The sequence below is a fragment of the Rattus norvegicus genome, chromosome 6 (assembly GCF_036323735.1).
Source record: "Rattus norvegicus strain BN/NHsdMcwi chromosome 6, GRCr8, whole genome shotgun sequence".
NCBI lineage: Eukaryota > Metazoa > Chordata > Mammalia > Rodentia > Muridae > Rattus > Rattus norvegicus.
In genome coordinates this window covers 107,951,458-107,971,386 of record NC_086024.1, presented here as the reverse complement: position 1 = coordinate 107,971,386, position 19,929 = coordinate 107,951,458, and the positions used below count along the sequence as shown (strand labels likewise).

General features: G+C 44.2%; 1 protein-coding gene and 1 long non-coding RNA gene across 8 annotated transcripts in view; both read right to left on the bottom strand.

Moving 5' to 3' along the window:
* Positions 1-19,929, bottom strand: part of Rgs6 (regulator of G-protein signaling 6) — a 651,590-nt gene that overhangs the window by 556,086 nt on the left and 75,575 nt on the right. The window lies entirely within an intron of this gene.
* On the bottom strand, positions 1,816-2,412 carry LOC134479449 (uncharacterized). The gene is made up of 2 exons (XR_010052744.1): positions 2,088-2,412; positions 1,816-1,910 (listed from the first exon to the last, which is right to left on the bottom strand). It is a non-coding gene; the product is annotated as an uncharacterized LOC134479449 (long non-coding RNA).

Here is a 19,929-nt window from a genome sequence, read left to right as displayed (position 1 = left end):
CCACCTTCAGGCTCCTGTCACATTTACACTTGAGGAGGCTTGAAGGTGACAATGGATGGATGGATGATTCCTGTGCAAACAAGCTTTGTGGATTTCAAGCTGCCTGACACACCTCTTTTTTTTTTTTTTTTTTTTTTTTTGGCTTTGATTTTTCTATATGGCTTCATCCTCCTGCCTCCACTCACTTTCTAAGTGCTGGGTCACACACATGTGCCACTATGCCCAGCTCTGATTTCAACCATAAGTCCCTCTGGCCTTCACTATTGCCAACCTCACTCCACTTTCTTGTCCTTTTTTTCTCTCCTTCCTGCTCTTCTTGCCTCGTCGCCCTCCCCACATCACAGAGCCAGAACAGCCACATCCCCACTGTCACCATCATTGCCACCACTCACTGAACTTGCTCAACAACTCTCTGTGACTCCTATAAAGTCCACCTCCTTGCCAGGGCCACAGCAAGGACCTTCCTGAGCTGTGCCCAAGCTTCTTCAATCCGCCCCCCTCCCTGGTGACTTCTTGCTCCAACTCAGGTCTTCTAGTACCTTCTACCTACAATGCCCCAGGAGTCTCCAGGTCTCCATGCACACCAGGCCATCCCTTTGCCCAATTCTTACTCGTTGTTCAGACCTCAACATAGCTGCCAAGTTTTCAAGAAAGATGCTCACTCCCAACGCCATGAACAAGTCCAAATCCCTTTTCCCATCTGCTCCCCTCCCCCACAGACCTCTCCTCTGCAGGACAGATCTGGGCTGCACTTGCACATTTGGTCAATGATTAATTGATTAATGGGATTAGCCCTCCAGAGAGCAGCCCAAGAGAGCAGGAGCCTACATCTGTTTGCGCATCCTTGGTATCCAATATGCTGCCTGGCATCGTTGAAATGTCCAGTACTTGTGGAGGGAGCACTGCCAATCTCCAAACGAAAACCGTTTAGGGCGTGTGTGACCTGTTAGGTTTGAGTGGGAGCAGCGGTGGGGGTGGGGAGATCCTGAGTGGAATCAACTCGGCAGCAAGCAGTACAGCAGGGGTCTGAAGTAAGACCCTCCCGTTCTGTCAGACAAAGCAAGGTGTCTAAATTAAAGGTTTCTGAGGGAAGAGGAGCTCACCCGTCACCAGGAAGTACTAGTCAACATGTGACCTGCTCTGCACACTGCTGTGGGACAGGGTAGGTGGTGGTTCCTGTGCCTCCCAGGTTCCCAAAGGAAAATTTACCACAAGCAAAGCAATTACCTCCCCCAAACCCCAGTCCTGCCCTGTGATCTGATTCCTGGCCCTGTACTAGCCAGGCCTCATTCCTTTGTTGAAAATGCCCATATATAATATTTACTCCTAGAATCGTAGGAGTAAGCTAGTGTGATGATTTTCATTATAAACTGCTCCTCTGAGAGCAGGTACCTAGATGAGTTCCACACTGTCTCTCAAGTGAAATGACAGGACTTCCTGGGTATAGCGGCCCATGCCTGTCATCCCAGCACTTGAGAGACTAAGTCAGGATGGTCAGGAGTTCAAGGTCATGCTGAGCCGTACAGAGATTTGTGGCCAGTGTGAGCTACAGGAGACCCAAAGGACCAGCAGGAAGATTCAGTGGGTAAGGCTGCTTGCTGCTAAGTCTGAGGCCTAAGCTTGAAATCAGAACCCGTATGATGAAGTGAGAGAACCAATTCCCACAAGTGGTCCTCTGACTCCCACACATGTACTGAGGTATGCACATGCACACACATACACACACACACACATATATATGTATAATTAATAAGTATGATTAATAAATAATTTTACATATAATTTTTAAATTACAGAAGCACAAAACCAAAAAGATCAAATATTGTCTTCTTCATTGGGTTAGAATGCTTAACTTTTAACATTTCAATCCAGACGACATCTGAGGTGATCTCCTGCATCCTGGAGGAGATCTGTGGAAGAAGAGGGAGATGGTGGATGGCGAATGCCTCAGGAGGAGCCTGGATGTAACATTTTCCATGGAGCTTTAAGAAATCCCAAGGATGAGCTAGAGAGGTGACCCAGTCATCAAAGGCTCGCCTCCCAACCAAAATCTCAAGAAATCCAAGGCAAAGAGTGCAGTTACAAACCAGGCACAGGTCAGCAGAGGGACCAGGCACAGGAGGAGGAGACCCCTCCCCTTGCCAACACCGGAACCAGTCCTTTGGTTTGGGGATGAGGTGGGCCTGTGCCCTCTGCTGGACAGACAGCACCTTGACTCCTTTCGCTAAAAGAGCCATCATCAGCTGCTGTGGAGATCCAGCTTGCCCTGTGACGAGTGAGTTATTATTGTCACAGCCTTGAACTTTCTTAAGTGTTTTAAGTCAGTGATTGCCACGGGTCTATGCAGAGATCCATGAGAAATCTACAAACATTGTGACGTTTGTCTGCCTGCAAGTGAAGGGAAAGCCAGCTTCCTCACGGCAGCATGGGAACAGGGTCAGGTCAGGGTTCAGATAGCTGCCAGAAGGGAGCTACTATTTTGAGGTCACGGGGCATGGGAAAGGCTTCTTATTTCTCCAAGCTGACTCCTGTGTCTATGTTATTACTCTCCTTCAGCTCGAGTATCAAAACAGTCAGCCACAGAAACGGTTCTCACCTTAAAGAGACGGTTCATTCTGAAGCCAAATTAAGAGTGAGATCGGAAAACACAGATTCGACGCTCCCCAAACGCCACGCTCTAAAGATGTAGCGACTCCATGGGCTTTTTAAGAAATAGAACAAAGAAGGTCATAAAACAACAGACTTTCGACTACATGGATGAATGTATCAGGTAGGTGGTTATAGGGGGCAGCAAAAATGTTGCTAATGGCCTTAGATGCTGTCCGTGGATATTCTCAGCCCCTTGGTTATTGGAAATTGTCTGCTTGTAAAGAACTTACCTAATTGTCACGAAGACATTAAATCACATACAGAGGTGGACAATAAGTTGCTGTTAGGTGGGTTAAAGATGCTTCAAGATAATTTTTGTTTGTTTTTCAAGATAGGGTTTCTCTGTGTAGCCCAGGCTGTCCTGGAACTCATTCTGTAGACCAGGCTGGCCATGAACTCACAGAGATCTGCCTGCCTCTACCTCCCAAGTGCTGGAATTAAAGATATGTACTGGCACCACCACCCAGCCTCCTAAGATAGTGTGACTCTAGACTGGCAACATTCCAACTTCGTTTAATTCAGCCAATCAACCTTTGTAATCACAGCTTTTTTCCCAGGATTTCTCATTTGTATATCCATCAGCAACCACACTAAAATGAAAGAAATCCCTTGGAAATATTTGTTTAATGGCCCAGATGGGATAGCGGCACGAAATGGCATGAGACAAATAAGTTTGCCCTACAGGAGATGGGCAGGCCTCGTTAGAACCCTCCCTCCTCTGGTGGAAGAGGGGGGAAGAGGGAAATGTTTAACTAGTTAATGATGTTCTATTCAAATATATGTTTCTGATCTCTGATTTGTGCTGGATTTTAGTAAATCTACAACCTTCCAAAACCACAGAAGAAGAGAGGAGGTAAATTTATCTACAGCCATACCATCTTGAATGCACAGCTCTTATCGTATCTCAGAAGTCTAGCAAGGTTGGACCCCAGTTATTCAGTACTTAGATGAGAGAATATAAGTTCAAATTTCCAAAGGGCAAAGAGTTCAATTTTGAGCTGACACTTGCTCAGTGAATGAACGGGGGAGAAGGGTAAACGTGCCAGGTCACATGACCAATGGCCATGTTCCACTTACTGTTTCACAGTCATCTTCTCTCAGTACATGGAGACAGGAACTGATCTAGTGACAAGTGACATAAAGTCTTCCTAGGAGCAGCAGGTACTAATGCCAGGAGGAGGTCTAGTGCTAGGACTGTGGGTTAAAATTCGAGTGACTGCCAGAAGGAAGCCCTGAGAGTGTAACCTGACAGGCACGCGGGCCAGTGATCTGCATTCTCCTGTGTGCAGTCCATGTGCTTTCCAGAAGACCAGGCAAGAGCAGAAAGATGACTGTCATGGTCAGAACCTCTAAAGGATGAGTCTTCTGGGCCTACTTGCCAGGTGATAGGTTCGGGAAACTGATCATCTCCTGAGAGCACTGACCTAATCAATAGATTAAACCCTTGACAGGTTCACAAAATAGTAGCAATATTAGGAAGTGACAGAAATTAGGATGCAAGGTCTACGAGGAAGTGGGTCACAGGGGCCATGCTCTTGGTAATGTGTAGCCCAGGCCCCTTGCTGTTACTGGAGACTCTTTCTCCCTGGCTGCCATGGGGTGAGCATCTCTAGCCAACTATACCTTTGACAATGACAATCAAACGCATCACCAACCTAAAAACACTGGAGCCAACCAACCGCAAACCTAAGTCTCTGAAACCATAAACCAGGACAAATCTCCCCTGTAGACTTTCTCTCAACCACACTAGAAAGAAAAATATATCAAGAAGTTCAATAAATGATGCTATTACTAGAAGCCCAGGGTAGAAGACCAATACCAAGAATAAATCCAAGGACAGTTCTGGTTGCTGGGAAGCTGAGTGACATTCAAACAACACCAGGATTAGTCTAACAGCAACTGCAAATAGCTATAAGGCAACCAATATGAATCCAAATGTCAATTGCAAAGTGAGAACCCCCCATTCTAAGTGGCTTTAGTGGTTAAGGCTCTCTCAGGCTGCATGAGGGGGAGCCATCATGGCAGAGTGGTCATCTGGGGGATATGGGAACTCAAAAACCATCACATGAGTTCAGCTTCTCTGCTTTTGTCTCTTGAGTATTACATGTCATGGTTCTTTTGTTACAGGCTCTCCCCTTGTGGAGACAATATCTTTCTGAAGTTCTGGCCTTTCATATTTCCCATTTCCCATGATTGTCTGGAGGAGGGGAGATCTCAGCCTTCTGTTTGGAGTCACTTGTGATACATGTGTTAAATGCTTGTGTTACATGTCCTCATGGGAAAAGGGAAGATATTATCCTGAGGAAAGAGTGAGGATGCCATTCCTAGGGGACAAAGAGGATTCTATTCACTAGTGGAAGTCACAGTTGTCTACTGCAACAGCTCAGAAGTATTCTATTCCAGTTATACAAAATGTTACTCTCCATGGTAGTTTGAATAGGTTTGGCTCCATAGACTCATGTATTAGAATGCTTGGCCCACAGGAAAGGGCACTGTTGGGAGGTGTGGCCTTGTTGGAGGAAGTGTGTCACTGTAGGAGTGGGCTCTGAGATGTCTTATGCTTAAGCATTAAGTGTGGGATTCCAGTCTCCTCCTGACTGCCTTCTGATCCAGATGTAGAATTTCAGCTCCTCCAGCATCAGGTCTGCCTGTAAACTGCTATGACAATAATGGACAAAACCTCTGAAACTGTAAGCCAGCCCAAATTAAATGTTTGCCTTTATAAGAATTGCCTTGGTCATAGTGTCTCTTCACAATAATAAGACTCTAAGACAGAAGTTGGTACCAGGGACTGGGGTATTGCTGTAATAGGCCTGACCATGCCATTGTTTGGAAAAATGTGGATTTTGGAACTTTGGATTTGGAAAACAGTAGAATACTTTAAGTGGAGTATAATGGGCCATCCTAGTTGGAATATAGAAGACATTGGTCCTGAGGGTGATTTGAATTCTGGAGGCCTGGTTCAAGAGGTTCCAGAGAAGAATTTTAGAATGTTGCCTCGTGGTCATTCTTGTGATATTTTGGTAAAGAATGTGGCTGCTTTTTGCCCTTGTCTAAAGAGTTTGCCTGAGGCTAAAGAGATGTAGATTAATAGCATTGAGGAAGGAAATCTCAAAATAGCCTACCAGAGACTCTGTCATGTGGTTCATTCTCGCAAAGAGCATTTTGACCAAGCATAGCCAACTTAGAAAAGAAAAATGCAAAATGTATGGTTCAAGTATTAAAGGAGCAGCAGAAAGTATAATGGAGCTAAATCCTGTCTTCAAGGAGATAAACAAATTAAGGGAGTGGTGACCTTGGATCAGGCCAGCTAAGCTTAATTGTGTGTTTACAGTTCAACAAGAGTTAGTTATGTCATATTAGGAATTATAATGACCTGTTATTGTTTTTATTTGGACATAAAGAGGTATGATTGTATGTCAAATTGACAAGAGAAGGATGGTGATGACTATTCTCAGTTGTCAACTTGACTACATCTGGAATGAACTACAATCCAGAAGTGGAGAGCACACCTGTGGTCCAGATCTTGAGGCAGAGTGGCTGTGCTTACAAAGATCTTGTGAAAAGAAATAAAGAAAAGCTTAGGTCCAGGTGTGGTGGTACATGCCTTTAATCCCAGGAGACAGAGGCAAGCAGATCTCTGAGTTCAAGGCCAGTCTGGTACAGAGCAAGGTCCAGGTAAAGAAAAGCATGGTGGCATATGCCTTTAATTACAGCGCTCAAAACACAGAGGCATGCAGTTTCGTGAGTAAGATGTAACAGAACAAGAGGGACATCTTCCGGCACCAGCAAGCAGCAGAACTTGGCAAATTTGGCCACATGGTTCTGGCTTTAGAGTCAAGAATAGAAGGGGTTTCTGGGACAATTGATGCTGGTTAGCTAGAGCTAAGAAATTAGTGGTGATTAAGAAGAGACCAGCATCACTGAGGTAAAATCTTCTGAGAAGTGTTTTCTGAGAGCAGAAAGAAGCTGTGTTCTAGAGCTAGACCTCATGCTGGCATTGGGATTTGGTAATGTGTAAGGATTAGATAGTGCGGATGTTGAAAGTATGAAGGGGTCATGGAGAGCAGCTGAGGCTTGGCACTAGGAGAGGCCATGAAAGGCCATTGGTAAAGGTGGAAGTTAAAGGCCCAAGACTGAAGAGGTCATGTCAAAAAGTTGAGGCTTGGCACCATGAAAAGAGCCTATGAGAGACTCTGGTGAAAATGCAGCCTAGTTGCAGTGGAAGACCCCAGCATATTAGAGATGCCAGTAACATGGGATAACTATCAAGAACAGCAGCACAGTGTAGTGGAGTCAGCCAGAACCTACATTGCTACATAAGGCAGAGCTGGAGAAATGACCCAAGCCCTTCGAAGGAGTCCAGAAGATCACGTGTGGATCCCAGACATTAAAACAAGAAGCTATGAAATTGATGTTGCCTTGGAGACCCCAAAATGTTAGAGATTTCAGAACTTCAGGATACGAGCTGAAGAAAGCTACTAGCAGGGAGTGGAACCTGCCCAAGAGAAAGAGTTGTGTTGCAGTCAACAAAGCTGAAAGGAGTTGGATGTCAGACATGGAAACGCGGAGTTTGGAGTTCAATAAGCTTGTTTTTGTCCTTCTTTTGGTCCAGTATTTCCTCACTATGATGTTTGGATGTAAATCTTTGTGTTGCTGGAAATATGTGATCTCTTCTTTGATTTTAATTTTAAAGGGAATTACAGTTAAGAGATTGCATGCATCTCAGGAAAGACTTTGAACTTTTAAACATTGAGACTGTGATAGACTGTGGTCGCTAATTTTGAAATTGAACTAAATGCATTTTGCATTATGTTATGGCTATAAGCCTATGGGGCCAGGTAGTGCTATGTGGTGGTTTAAATAGGTTTGGCCCCTGTGGTGGTTTGAATATCCTTGGCCCAGGGAGTGGCACTATTAGGAAGTGTGGCCTTGTTGAAATAGATGTTGCCTCGTTGGAGGAAGTGGATCACTGTAGGGGTGAGCTTTGATACCCTCCTCGTCCTAGCCACATGGGAGTCAGTCTTCTCCTGTTTGACTTCAAAATAGGATTTAAAATGCTCAGTTCCTCCAGTACCATGCCTGTCTAAAATGCTGCCAGGCTTCCCACCATTATGATAATGGACTGAAACTCTGAAAATATCAGCCAGCACCAATGAAAGTTGTCCTTTATGAGTGGTCTTGGTTATGGTGTCTCTTTACAGAAATGAAAACCCTAGTACAGGCCCCATAGATTCATGTGTTTGAATGCTTGGCCCACAGAGAATGGCACTGTGAGGAGGTGTGGCCTTGTTAGAGTAGGTATGGCCATGTTGGAGAAAGTGTGCCACTGTGGGAGCGGGCTTTGAGGTCTCCCATGCTTAAGCTCCACCCATGTCTGCCTGTAAGCTGCCATGCTTCCTGCCATGACAGTAATGGACTAAACCTCTAAAACTGTAAGCCAGCCCCAATTAAATGTTTGCCTCTATGAGATTTGCCTTGGTCATGGTGTCTCTTCACAGCAATAAAACTGTAACTAAGATGATATCTATCAATGCTCATTTATTTTAATAATAATAGAATTTTATTTCTGTATAGATATTATTGAAACATCCTACTTGTATCAAGGCAAGAACTGTGTTTTTATTTATATAACTGTGGATAACCAGTTCCCTGGAGGATGGGCTTTAAAAGAAAATGTGGTAAAATACTGTGGTTTGATCGAAACAAGTCTCCATAGGCTCCTGCATTTCAACACTTGGTTCCCAGTTGGTGGCACTGTTTGGGAAGGTTGTGGAACCTTTAAATGCCTTTTAGGAGGAAGTCTGCTGCAGGCAGGATTTGAAGGTTTCTAGCACTACCCCCACTTCCTACTTGGTCTTTGTGCTTCCTGCATTTGGTTGACATGTCTTCTCTAGGTGTGTCTTGTCCTAGCCACTTGGCATGTTTTCTCTTCTTCCCATAGATTCTCCCTGTGGGATTGTGAGCCAAAATAAATTCCTTCTTCTGTAATCCACTTTGTTTCGTGGTATTTTATCAGAGCAATAGAAAAGTAACTGACACACACATGAAAAGTACAATTACTACTTTTACTCTATATCTTCCTCCCAGCAAGAACTATTCAGACTCACTTATGGCTGATGGGACTGCTCTGATTAATGCCAAGGCCCTTCTCAAAAGAACCTCTTCATTGACAGAGGAGACCCCCTTCCTTCTGACTCCTGCAAATTCAAAGTCATGTATCACACACAAATAGTGTGATATACTAATCTTCAAGAAACTTTATTTAGAGCAGTGGTTCCCAACCTGTGGGTCACAACCCCTTTGGGAAATCAAATGACTCTTTCACAGGGGTCACATATCAGGTATCCTGCATCTCAGATATTTACATAACAGCAGCAAAAATACAGTTATGAAATAGTGACAAAATAATTTTATGGTTGGGGTCACCACAAAGATGAGGAATTGTGTTAAAGGGTCACAGTGTTATGACCAGACGAGGTCCCCCACAGACTACCAGAGACCACCAGGAGTCCAACTCATATGCAAAATCAAAGAGTCTTTATTTAAGCTCCAGCTCAGACCCTCCAACTTCTCCAGAACAGAAGGTATGAAAGGTGCAAGGAGTTGGTACAAGCTTTGCTTAATTATCATGGTAACAGGATGAGAGACTTTCCAACTTGGCAGTTACATGATTGGTTGATATTTAATTGGCACATTTCTATTGGATAGTAATGATTTCAGCTTGGTATGAACAATGGTTGCTAGCTTAATCAATCTACTTTAGACATTAGGTACTTTACCCTTAAGACCGGATTGGTTATTGCTACAAGAGGAGTGGCTATTTGCCCAGGAGAATTGTGAATGTCGCCAGGGTGACATGGCTTCTGAACAAGTTGGCATTTTTCCAGTTGCTGATTTCATTCAGAGGGCAAGTTAATCATAAAACGAAGTCTGAAAGCAAAATGGAATTTGTAATGTTAAGCTGGGCCCTTCACACAACATTAGGAAGGTTAAGACCACTGATCTAGAGCCTCACAAAAAAGGAATCCAACTGTCCAGAGGTGTATCGGACCTTAAAGCCAGCCAACCAGGATCTCCATATGTACCATGTGGAGAGAAGGGCACATTCGGAAAAGATTTAAGGGGGTCCCTACTGGAAATGAGCTGCTTGCCTTCAAAGAGTTATATCAGGCAAGAAAAGAAGTCATATGACTTTCCCCACATGGCTGCCATAGAGCAAAGAGTGGTAATAACACCACAGGGCGGCTTCAAAAGACTTTCTCCGTCTTTTACCCCAGCTTTAAAGAGAGCAGCACTGCTAATAGACAGGTCCGGGTTTCCCACATCCCAGTGCCAGGTCTTTCTTTTAGTGTATCATTGAGCCCAGGCCTGCTGTGACTAGGCCAATGTCATTGTGTCCTTTTACACAGAAAAGAAGAAGCTGGAGATGAATTTGTTTATCCAGTGAGTTAGGAACCCAGCCTGTCAGCAAGAGCTAAGGATTAAGGATCTAGTCCCCTTTTCAGGAATCAGACACATCACCTCAGTGCTCCCTCCAATACTGTAAACACCCTGTCAACATCATTTGCCCAACTACAATGGCTTCAGGCCACACTGCCAATGCCCAATTTTATGCCTCATTAAGATGTCAGTTCAGCTTTTTCTTATTTAGTCTGTGAGAGATTGATTGATGGGCCTTTAAAGAAATACTACACTATCTTTTTCTTTCAAAAGTCAGATATGCTTTTTTATTTGATGTGTATGACAAGAAACGGTGTCTGCTCTTCTTTGGGAGCCCAGGCAGAAGCTGTGCATTTGAGAGCTTTCCTCCCTGACTGTCCCCAGAGGAGGACAGTTCTGAGTATGTTCCTGAGACCTTTTCACCTCTCTGAAGACCATCCTTCCTTCACAGGAAAGTTGCATGTCTGCACCTAGACTTTCAGAATTAGGTTTGATGAAAGAAAATGTTCTGAAGCATTCAGGGGCTCCTTTGAGCTCACCAGAGTCCACAAGTGAAGGAACAGAATTGCTAGTGTGACTTTAGAAAAGATGACTTACCAAAAGAATCCTTCGTAATTGTTATCTAAAACAGTAATGGAGATGTTCACTTGCCATGACCCATAATTGAATCACTTAGACATTTTCTTAATGAAATGATGGAAATCCTAACTCTAATTGATTTGGGCAACAAAGGGATTCAACCAACCACAGTGCCACAAACCCTTTAGCAGGCTAGATTTTTTTTTTTTTTTTTTTTTTTTGGCTAACCCACAATGTCACGAACCAAGTTCTTTCTCTGTGTTCTTCATTTCTGAGAGTGTTGATATAAACTCAGTCTTGACACATCATGGGAGAAAGATGGTCATAATTTCAAGCATCACCTGCCAATACCCAAAGGCTGGGAGACCGATTGTTCCAGCTTTATTTGCTTTAGAAAAGTCCTTTTCCAGGAACACTGCAAGTGACTTTCCATGTGTTCCATTGGCTAGAGTTGTACCACACGCCCTTCTCTAAAGTAAAGGCTAGTACCTGATTAAACATCAACAACCAGTAATTAAATAAAATTTGATTTCTCTTAGCAAGGAGGAGGGACTCCTGGGCGAGTAATTGACAATGTCAGTAACCAAGAGGACCACCAAAAAGCATGGGGGAGGGGACGGACAACAGTGTCAATCAAAGGAACCAGCCTTGAAGGAGTCACCTATGACTGGCTTGGGGTTTCAAATGCCACTCCTTCGGCATCAGAACTATTTTGTCTTTAAAGGGCACATGTATTAACTGGGAAGAAGAAAGGCCACCAGATCGCACATGACCGTCAGTGTTGGATAAAGATTTATTGACCATAGTAACAATTCAAGATAAGTTGTATTGCAAATAACTATGTTAATAACTACTAGACGTTTATCAGACATGTATCATGTCCTGGAGTTGTTTAAGTGATTCTCAGATCACGTAAGTGAAGACTGAGACCAAGAGAAAACAGGAAGCTGTAATATTTCTGTAACTGGCTCACAGCAGCTAGACTGTTAATTAAAGGCCATCTAACCTCAAAGTCCATATTCTCAATAAGAATGAGTGGGAGAAACCAGACTTCGGAATATATTGACCATGAGTCTGAAAGTGACTCTTTTCACTCTTTTCAGTTTTCTTTACACTGAAAAAAAGGGATTGTGTGTTTTCCAGGTAGAGAGCTAAGTCAGATATCAGACTTCTGAAAGAGTGTGGATAATGAAGAATACCCAGGAACTTAGTGAACATAAGTGGTCAATGGCCAGGGAAGGATGGAGGGTAAGTATAGTGGGAGGGGTGTGTGGAGTAACAGGTATGATGTTACAGAAGTTGAGGGCAGAAGTGTCTCCAGACAAAGTAGTGGACGGGTGTCATATCCCACAGGGAAGTCAAGAAGTACCATAGTCCTGGTTCCTGCAGGGAATTATATTTGAGGACTTCATAGGTGCTCACAGATGGTCCGGTCCCATTTACAAGATGATGTAGCATTTGAATATAACCTGTCCATATCCTCTGTATACCTCCAGCCACCTCTTGGTTACTTATATAACATGGGGTTTTGTATCTTCTCCCTACATTTTCAAAGAATGAAGCTTGGTTCTCCCTTTCTTACTTGGAAGATACAAGGGTAAGAAGATTGTCCAGACCTCAGCAACACTGAATTTTAATCTCACATTCACACTGTTTCACAGTGTAACCCAAACCAGCCAAATTGGAGGTCACCGTGGAATTTTATTTTTCTGGAATGATCAAGGAAAATCATATCTTTTACACAGTATTGGACTCAAACATCAAAACCTAAAACTTCAGAGACACATTCCCTCCAATAGGGAGGTGTTGTGGTTTGCCTTGGAGCTCTCTCTAAATTTGTAAAATAAAGGCAAGAGCTCGAGATTTGGGCAGAGGGAGGAGTTGGGAGCAAGAGGGGAGGAGTAAGGAGAGGGGAGGAGTCAGGAGGGGGAGGAGTCAGGGGAGAAGAAAGGAAAGAAGCGAGGAGGAGAGAGTTGTCTTGGGAGAAGGAGAAGCTGGAGACCTGGCAAATAAAAGGTGCAAGGGATGAGGGATTTGGGAGCTAGGAATAGGACAGTGTAGGGTGGATCTGCCCAATCTAGACGCTAGATTGTTTTCATATTAATTGAGTTGCGTTTTCTTTGTACTGGCCAATTCGGGTTGGAGAGGAAACTGCAACAAACTGCAACAGGGAAGGGGGTATCCTACCTCCTGGTCTTTTAAACTATAGACCATGTGACAAGACTTAATAAAAATTGTGTGGGTAACTTAAACATAATTGGTTTCTATTAACCAATACAAGTATAGTACTATAAGAATGAAAATGTTGAAGTAAAGTTTTAAACACAAGCAGGAGGAGGAGAAAAGGAAGGAGAGGAGGAAAAGAAGGGGAACAGGAGGAGGAGGAGAAACAGGAAGAGGGGAGAAAGAGAGAGGAGGAAGAGGTAAGGGAAGGAGGAAGAGGGGGAGAAGGGAATAGAAAGAAGAAAGAGACATAGAGGAGGAGGGAAAGGGGGAGGAAGAAACGGGGAGAAGGAAGAAGAAATCAGTTCCTGGCAATGCTGTAACAGAGTTGGATAAAGCAGAGAGCCTCCTACCCAGTGACCATTTATAATAAAACCAAAATCAGACTAATTGCTGGTACCCATACTAAAAGAAGGATGGTGTCCCAGAACCGAGGCTGAACTTCATGGTCTGGTGTGATCAGCTGCTCCTTTGGAGAAATAACTACTCTTCTCATTAACTGCACCAGCTATTTTCTGATAGTCCCTAATGAACTCCAGAGTTTGTTCTAGGAAATTCCCTGCCCTGTGTCTTCTGTTAGCTCCAAGGCCCTACCTCCTCCACATCTCAGGCTTGGAAACTCCTGCACCCATGGGGTCCTTGGCCTTTCTTTCAGCATGAGTTGGGTTTGCCTGTGAGAGTCACCAAACAGGAAGCAGGAGAAAGCAAAAGGCAGAATGGTATGGTTGGTTAAGTACACACTCCTTACCCAGCCTTAGCTCCTGGTACCACGTTCCTTACATGCAGATCTTCTCTTTGGGTCCTAACACCAGTCCTCTTCCCTTGTCCTTTCAGGCCTGGAAGAAGGAATGGTTCCCATATGACTACCCTTGATGACTGTAACTACCTTTCTCCTTTGTTACTAACCCCAAGTTCAGCATATAAGCTAAGAGTCTCTTCTTCAATTGAAGTCACATGACTCATTTGCCTTCTACCAGGACCTTGACCTACACATCCAACAACTGACTTCCGGTCTTGGAAGCTGCTTATCAATGACATTTCCTGGGGTGTCTAATGATCTGGCTTTTTTCTCCTCCATATATGAATTTGTTTTATTTTTATCAACTCTACCTCTTATTTGCCAACATCTCTAACTCTTCCCAAGTCCCTTCCCCCCTCATCCCTCTTCAGCCTCATTTCCATGTATATATGGTTATTCCCACTGAATCCAATTAGTGTTATCTACATTCATATGGGTGTAGGGATGTCCACTGTATCATAGGCAACTGTCTTAGTTAGGGTTTTGCTGCTGTGAACAGACACCATGACCAAGGCAACTCTAATAAAAGCCAACATTTAACTTGGGCTGGCTTACAGGTTCAGAGGCTCAGTCCATTATCATCAAGGCAGGAGCATGGCAGCATCCAGACAGGCATGGTGCAGGAGGAGCTGAGTTCTACATCTTCATCTGAAGGCTGCTAGTGGAAGGCTTGTTCCCAAGCAGCTAGGACAAGAGTCTTAAAGCTCATGCCCACAGTGACACACCTATTCCAACAGGGTCACACCTTCTAATAGTGCCACTCCCTGGGCCAAGCATATGCAAAACATCATAGCAACCTACCAGGGACCCCATTCCTGGAAAAACAAACAAACAGACCTAAGATTCTCTCCACGAGCAGCCATCCATACCTGTAACATCTAAACTAAGAATGGACCTTGTAATCCCACCCCACCCATGTCTAATGAGCTTTACCTGAAAACTCAGATAAAACCAACAGTGAATTATTTATGTCCCTTTTCTTCCAAGACTCCGTATCAAGTATGAAAATTTAAATTGCCTTATTGATATGCCTTTTCCCTGGCAGTAAGTTTGAACAATATCTTTGATATACGCTGGTAATTAATTTGTCTGAGAAGTTGCTCTGATAATATAAACCCAAAAAGAACATCATGCATCCTGTTCTGTGAACTCAGCAAAGCCCCAGCTTCTGTCCCTGTAGATACTGAGACAGAGTCTTCCATGCAAAGTTCATGCAAAGCAAATGTAATATTCTAAAGACGACATTCAGCTGCCAACTCAAAGCAGGACAGAAAAGACTAGAAGTCAGCACAAAAGCACAGAAAAGTAAGGAGTGGGAACCTTTAAAAAGAGGCTGTTGCTCTGCCCGGTCCTTATACGGTCGCCCTTCCTTGTTCACAGATGACATCCATGGATTCAACCAGCTGAGAACTAGAAATATCCAAACAGGGAAAGAGAAGGAATAACGTAGGGGAATGGCTGCCTTCTTGCCCTACCTGCACCCTCTCTGCATAAGTCCTGCTTAGTGGGATGGCCTGGGTCCTCTAACTATGACCATTTCTAGCCTGTCAATTCTAGTCCGCTCACATCAGCAACTCACATGCTCCCATCTCCAAGGCTGGCCTGGGCATCTTAGAAAGAAACTGTGAGCTAATCATAGGAAGGCTGTACAGGCTGGACTGAAGATTATTGGCAGTTATCTATTTTCAAAGCACGAATGTATTTTTACGAGGTCTACCTATCGGTCACCACAGCCTGAAAACATCAGGCCAAGAGCCACCTCTCAGGTGCTGAACAGGCTCCCTTAGTTTCCCTTTCTAAATTGGTCCGGCCAATTACAATTGCCTCCTAAATCTCCCATGGTGCTTTACTGGAGAGAAATCTCATCCTACTGCTAGAAAGAGGTGTTGTTGAGGTAAAGACACAGAAAAATGATGTGCACCATAAAATTCATTTCACAGAATAAGCCTGTTATCTTAAAACCTCTCCTTGGTAAAACTTGTAAATAGTCAAGCATTCTACACTCATGTTTGGAATCTATTAACTGATTTGAATCAAATATGCTGGAAAAAAATATTTAAAAGAGGAAGAGAAATGTTCAGCAACTTTTCTAAATAGCAGGAACATCACTAAAAGGAAGTAGAGGGAAGAGCTAAAGAAAATGTCTGCCGGGTGATATCCAGACACCAGCAGAGGCGGACGTGAGTGCCCAGAGAAGAGCCCAGGAGACCTTAATGCAGACTGTCTGCGGCTGTTGCAATTGGATTTGGTTTTGCATGGTACAGTTGTGTGAGGCTACAGAATTAGAATCAGGGTGTGTCTTGACCTGAGCTACTTCACAGTCCATGAAACAGTCGTTTTGAAGAGCATCCTGAGATGATCTCAGAGAATCTGTTCTCTACCGTTTTTTACTCTGTTTCGAAGACAGGAGACTCTGCACCTGACTGGACATGAGAACAGCACCACCCAGGAATCACGGACTAATAAATGGCTCATTGTTTAGGATAGAGAAGGTGCTTTTCTTCTCTTTCAAAAATACTTTCCAGCATATTTGGTTCAGATCAGTTAATAGATCCCATATGTGAGTGTGGAATTTATCAGGGTGATTTGGAACTGTACAGGCACATGGGTATGTTAAAGCCAAGAAAACAGACCTAAGAACTTACCATACACCAGACCAAGAAAGGGATAGGACTCTGTCACCTGAACCTCATAAAAAATGTGGACACCTAGCACTGCAGTGACAACCAATCTGTCATGTGCTGAGTCACGGTGTGCATCAGAGAACTGCTGACTGTCACAAGGGCTTCAGCAGAACTCAGTCTACACTTCCCTACTTGAATTGTCACCTGCCCAGTGTATTTTCCAACTGAACCTGCCATTCAGCCATCTGCCCATTGTTTTGCCTGGTTCCAACCCTTTGCCTCTGTAGCTGGATTCAATTCTGAAGCTCTCTGCTCCACTCCCCAGAGACCCCCCCCCCCCAATCTGGTTCACCATAGCCCACAGAGAGAGGGGGGAGGGGAGAGGAGATGGGAGAGGGAGGGGAGAGGAAGACCCATTTCTATCTATATTCCAACTTTATCTTCTCTGGCTACTTTAACCCTTTGTAGTCACTCTGAGCTACACACACACACACTTATATGTAGATATAGTTACTATGTATTGTATGGTCTGAGAGGTAATAATTGTAATTGAGACTGGGATAAAAGAACCTGGTTTTGCTTCAGACAGAGCCAAGGAATATCTGGCAAATTAGTGCCAATGAAACCACTGTACCTCATGGCTTTATTGTTACCCAATAAACCCTGACACTGGCAAGACTCAGATGGCTTCTTTCTGACACAGCGCATCATGATATGTGATGTGGGAATCTCAGCCTCCTTTCAAGATGGTGGGTGGGTCTGTGACTGAGTTACCCAATGCCTCTCTCTGTGTCTGTGCTAAAGCCGACATAACTTCCACCTTGTCCTGGTGGAATGTTTAATTAGGGAAAGGCCAGTTGCCATGTAAGCAGTCTGGTGGCTCTAAGGCTGAGGAGGTCACACAGACACTTTTGTCAACATCCCACATCACCTCACTGCCATAGATAAGCCATCTTGCATGTCAGGTCCATTCTGTCCTTTAGGTAACTATAGCTCCTACAGACTCCAGATTGAAGAACAGGACAGATGCCTGGTGAAACCTGCCTGGCCCACTGCTTCCTGAGCTTCCGACCCGGAGTTTGTTTACTATCAATACTCACTAGAATGAGGACTGATTCACGAACCTACTGGAAACCAAGGTAAGTGTTTCACAAGCCATGATATTCTGTAGACTCCAATAACCAACCACAGAAACCAAAGACTGGTAGGGCTGGAGAGATGGCTCAGCAGTTAATTGCAGCTTCTCTTTTACAAAGATCTTGATTCAGTTTTCCTGGGTGCCTGAACACACATGGTGCACATACATATACTCAGGCACACACATGTTATGTTGATTAATTTATCGTTACTTTGATACAACCTGGAGTCACCTGGGAAGACAGAGCCTCCATAGAGGCATTGCCTTGATCAGATTGGCCCGTGGGAATGTCTGGAGGCCCAGCCCAGCGTGTGACACACCATCCTTACACAGGCAGTTGGCCTAGATGAGAAAGCTAACTGGAGTGTCAGAGAGCAGGCCAGTAAGCAGCGTTCCTCCATGGTCTCTGCTCCTGCCTTCAGTTCGCCCTGGCTTCCCTCAGTGATGGGCTGGTGCCTACAACTGTGACGTAAAATAAACCCTTCCCTTCAGGAAACTGTGGTCATAGCATTCACTAGAGCAACAAAAAGCAAACTGGGACATTCAAAATAATAACTTTTTTTAAGTATGAAGGATTTGTTGGCAGGTTCTAGCAAACTGGAAAGTTTTACTTTCAAGTTTCCAGTAGGTTCATGAATCAGTCCTCATTTTGAAAGTTTCACTTTCAAAAGCAGCCTGCCTGGGGAACCTCAAGTATAGGTGAACTAACTTACCCTTTAATTCAGGAACCCATTTTCTTACATGCTATTTGACCAGGAGTCCTGCCACAATGTTGTCTTAAACAAGCAGATAGATGTACATGTAAAGAACGGGAGTTTGGGGTTTAGAGAGTATTTTGCTGCTTTGAGTCCAAGCTGAACCACATCTTCCTTCACTGCACCTCAGCTCAATCTTTTCCACTAAGGATGGTTTGACTGCTGAAGACTCCACTAGCTGTGAATCAAATTTCCTTGTGACTCACGGGGTGTGTGGGTTGCAGCTACAGCCTTTCTAGAAGGCTAAGTTATGGCAGGGGAAACACCCCCAAGGGTTTGGGGAAAAAAATACATGGTGCTGATTATAAAACACCCAAGATATGGTCTGCAGGCAGCCTTGTAATCAACACAACCGAGGGGCACCCAGAGCACACTAGAAGAAACGGATCGCGTATGTTCATCAAAGATGTCTGTCTGCCCAGAGGTTAAATGGGAAGACCACAGAAACGTGCAGTGTTGGAAGGAGAGCTGAAAAACAGGAAGTCTGGCTTAAAGCCAGAGTGTCTGTCGGTCTGTCTGCCTTCTCCCTCTCTCTCTCTCTCTCTCCCTCTTTTTCTTATCCCCTCCCCCTCTCCCCTCCCTCTTCCCTCTCCCGCCCCCTCTCTCCCTTCTCCCCTCTCCCCCCTCCCCTCTTCAGTCCCTTCCTCTCTCCCTCTCCCTGTCCTCCTCTCCCTCTCTCTTTCCTCCCCTCCACCTCCACCTCCCCCTCCTCCCCCCTCCTCTTCCTCCTTCCACTTCTTCCTCTTCTCATCTTCCTCCTCTCCCCATTTATCTTCCCCATCGGGGATTGTGTGTCCACACAGAAAAATTATCTCAGAGTCATAACAGAAGACAAAAGTATGAAGTGGCAGTTGTACCTTTTCATTGGCTTGGCCTGTCACATAGCACTTAAATGTCTCACAGTGAGTCAGGGTGACAAAATCTTTGCTCTGAGCAGATACCCTACAAAACTACAACCTACAAACCTTTTAGTACCCTTGTGATCCTCCTTTCTGTACCCTATACCCCTACACAGGGACCCAGCTTGTCAGTCCCTCTCTGGTATGGAACATACCTATGTAAGGGACAGTATGTCTCCTATGTAAGGGACAGTTTCCATCGTGGACTTTTGAAGCTCCTCTAGTTTTCCACCCTCTAGAGCCATGGTTTTTCAGTCTTTGGGCCTCAGCCCCTTTGGGGTTCAATGGCCTTTCCACAGGGGCTGCATGTCAGTAATCCTGCATATCAGATATTTACATTATAATTCATTGTAATAGTAAATTTGCAGTTACAAAGTAGCAATGAAAATTATTTTATGGATGGGGTCACCACAACATGAAGAACTGTGTTAAAGGATCGCATCGTTAAGAAGGTTGCGAACCTAGCAGCCTTATTTATAATAGCCAGAAGCTGGAAAGAACCCAGATGCCCTTCAACAGAGGAATGGATACAGAAAATGTGGTACATCTACACAATGGAATATTACTCAGCTATCAAAAACAATGCCTTTATGAAATTCATAGACAAATGGATGGGTCTGGAAAATATCATCCTGAATGAGGTAGCCCAATCACAGAAGAACACACATGGTATGCACTCATTGATAAGTGGCTATTAGCCCAAATGCTTGAATTACCCTAGATGCATAGAACACATGAAACTCAAGACGGATGATCAAAATGTGAATGCTTCACTCCTTCTTTAAAAGGGGAACAAGAATACCCTTGGCAGGGAATAGAG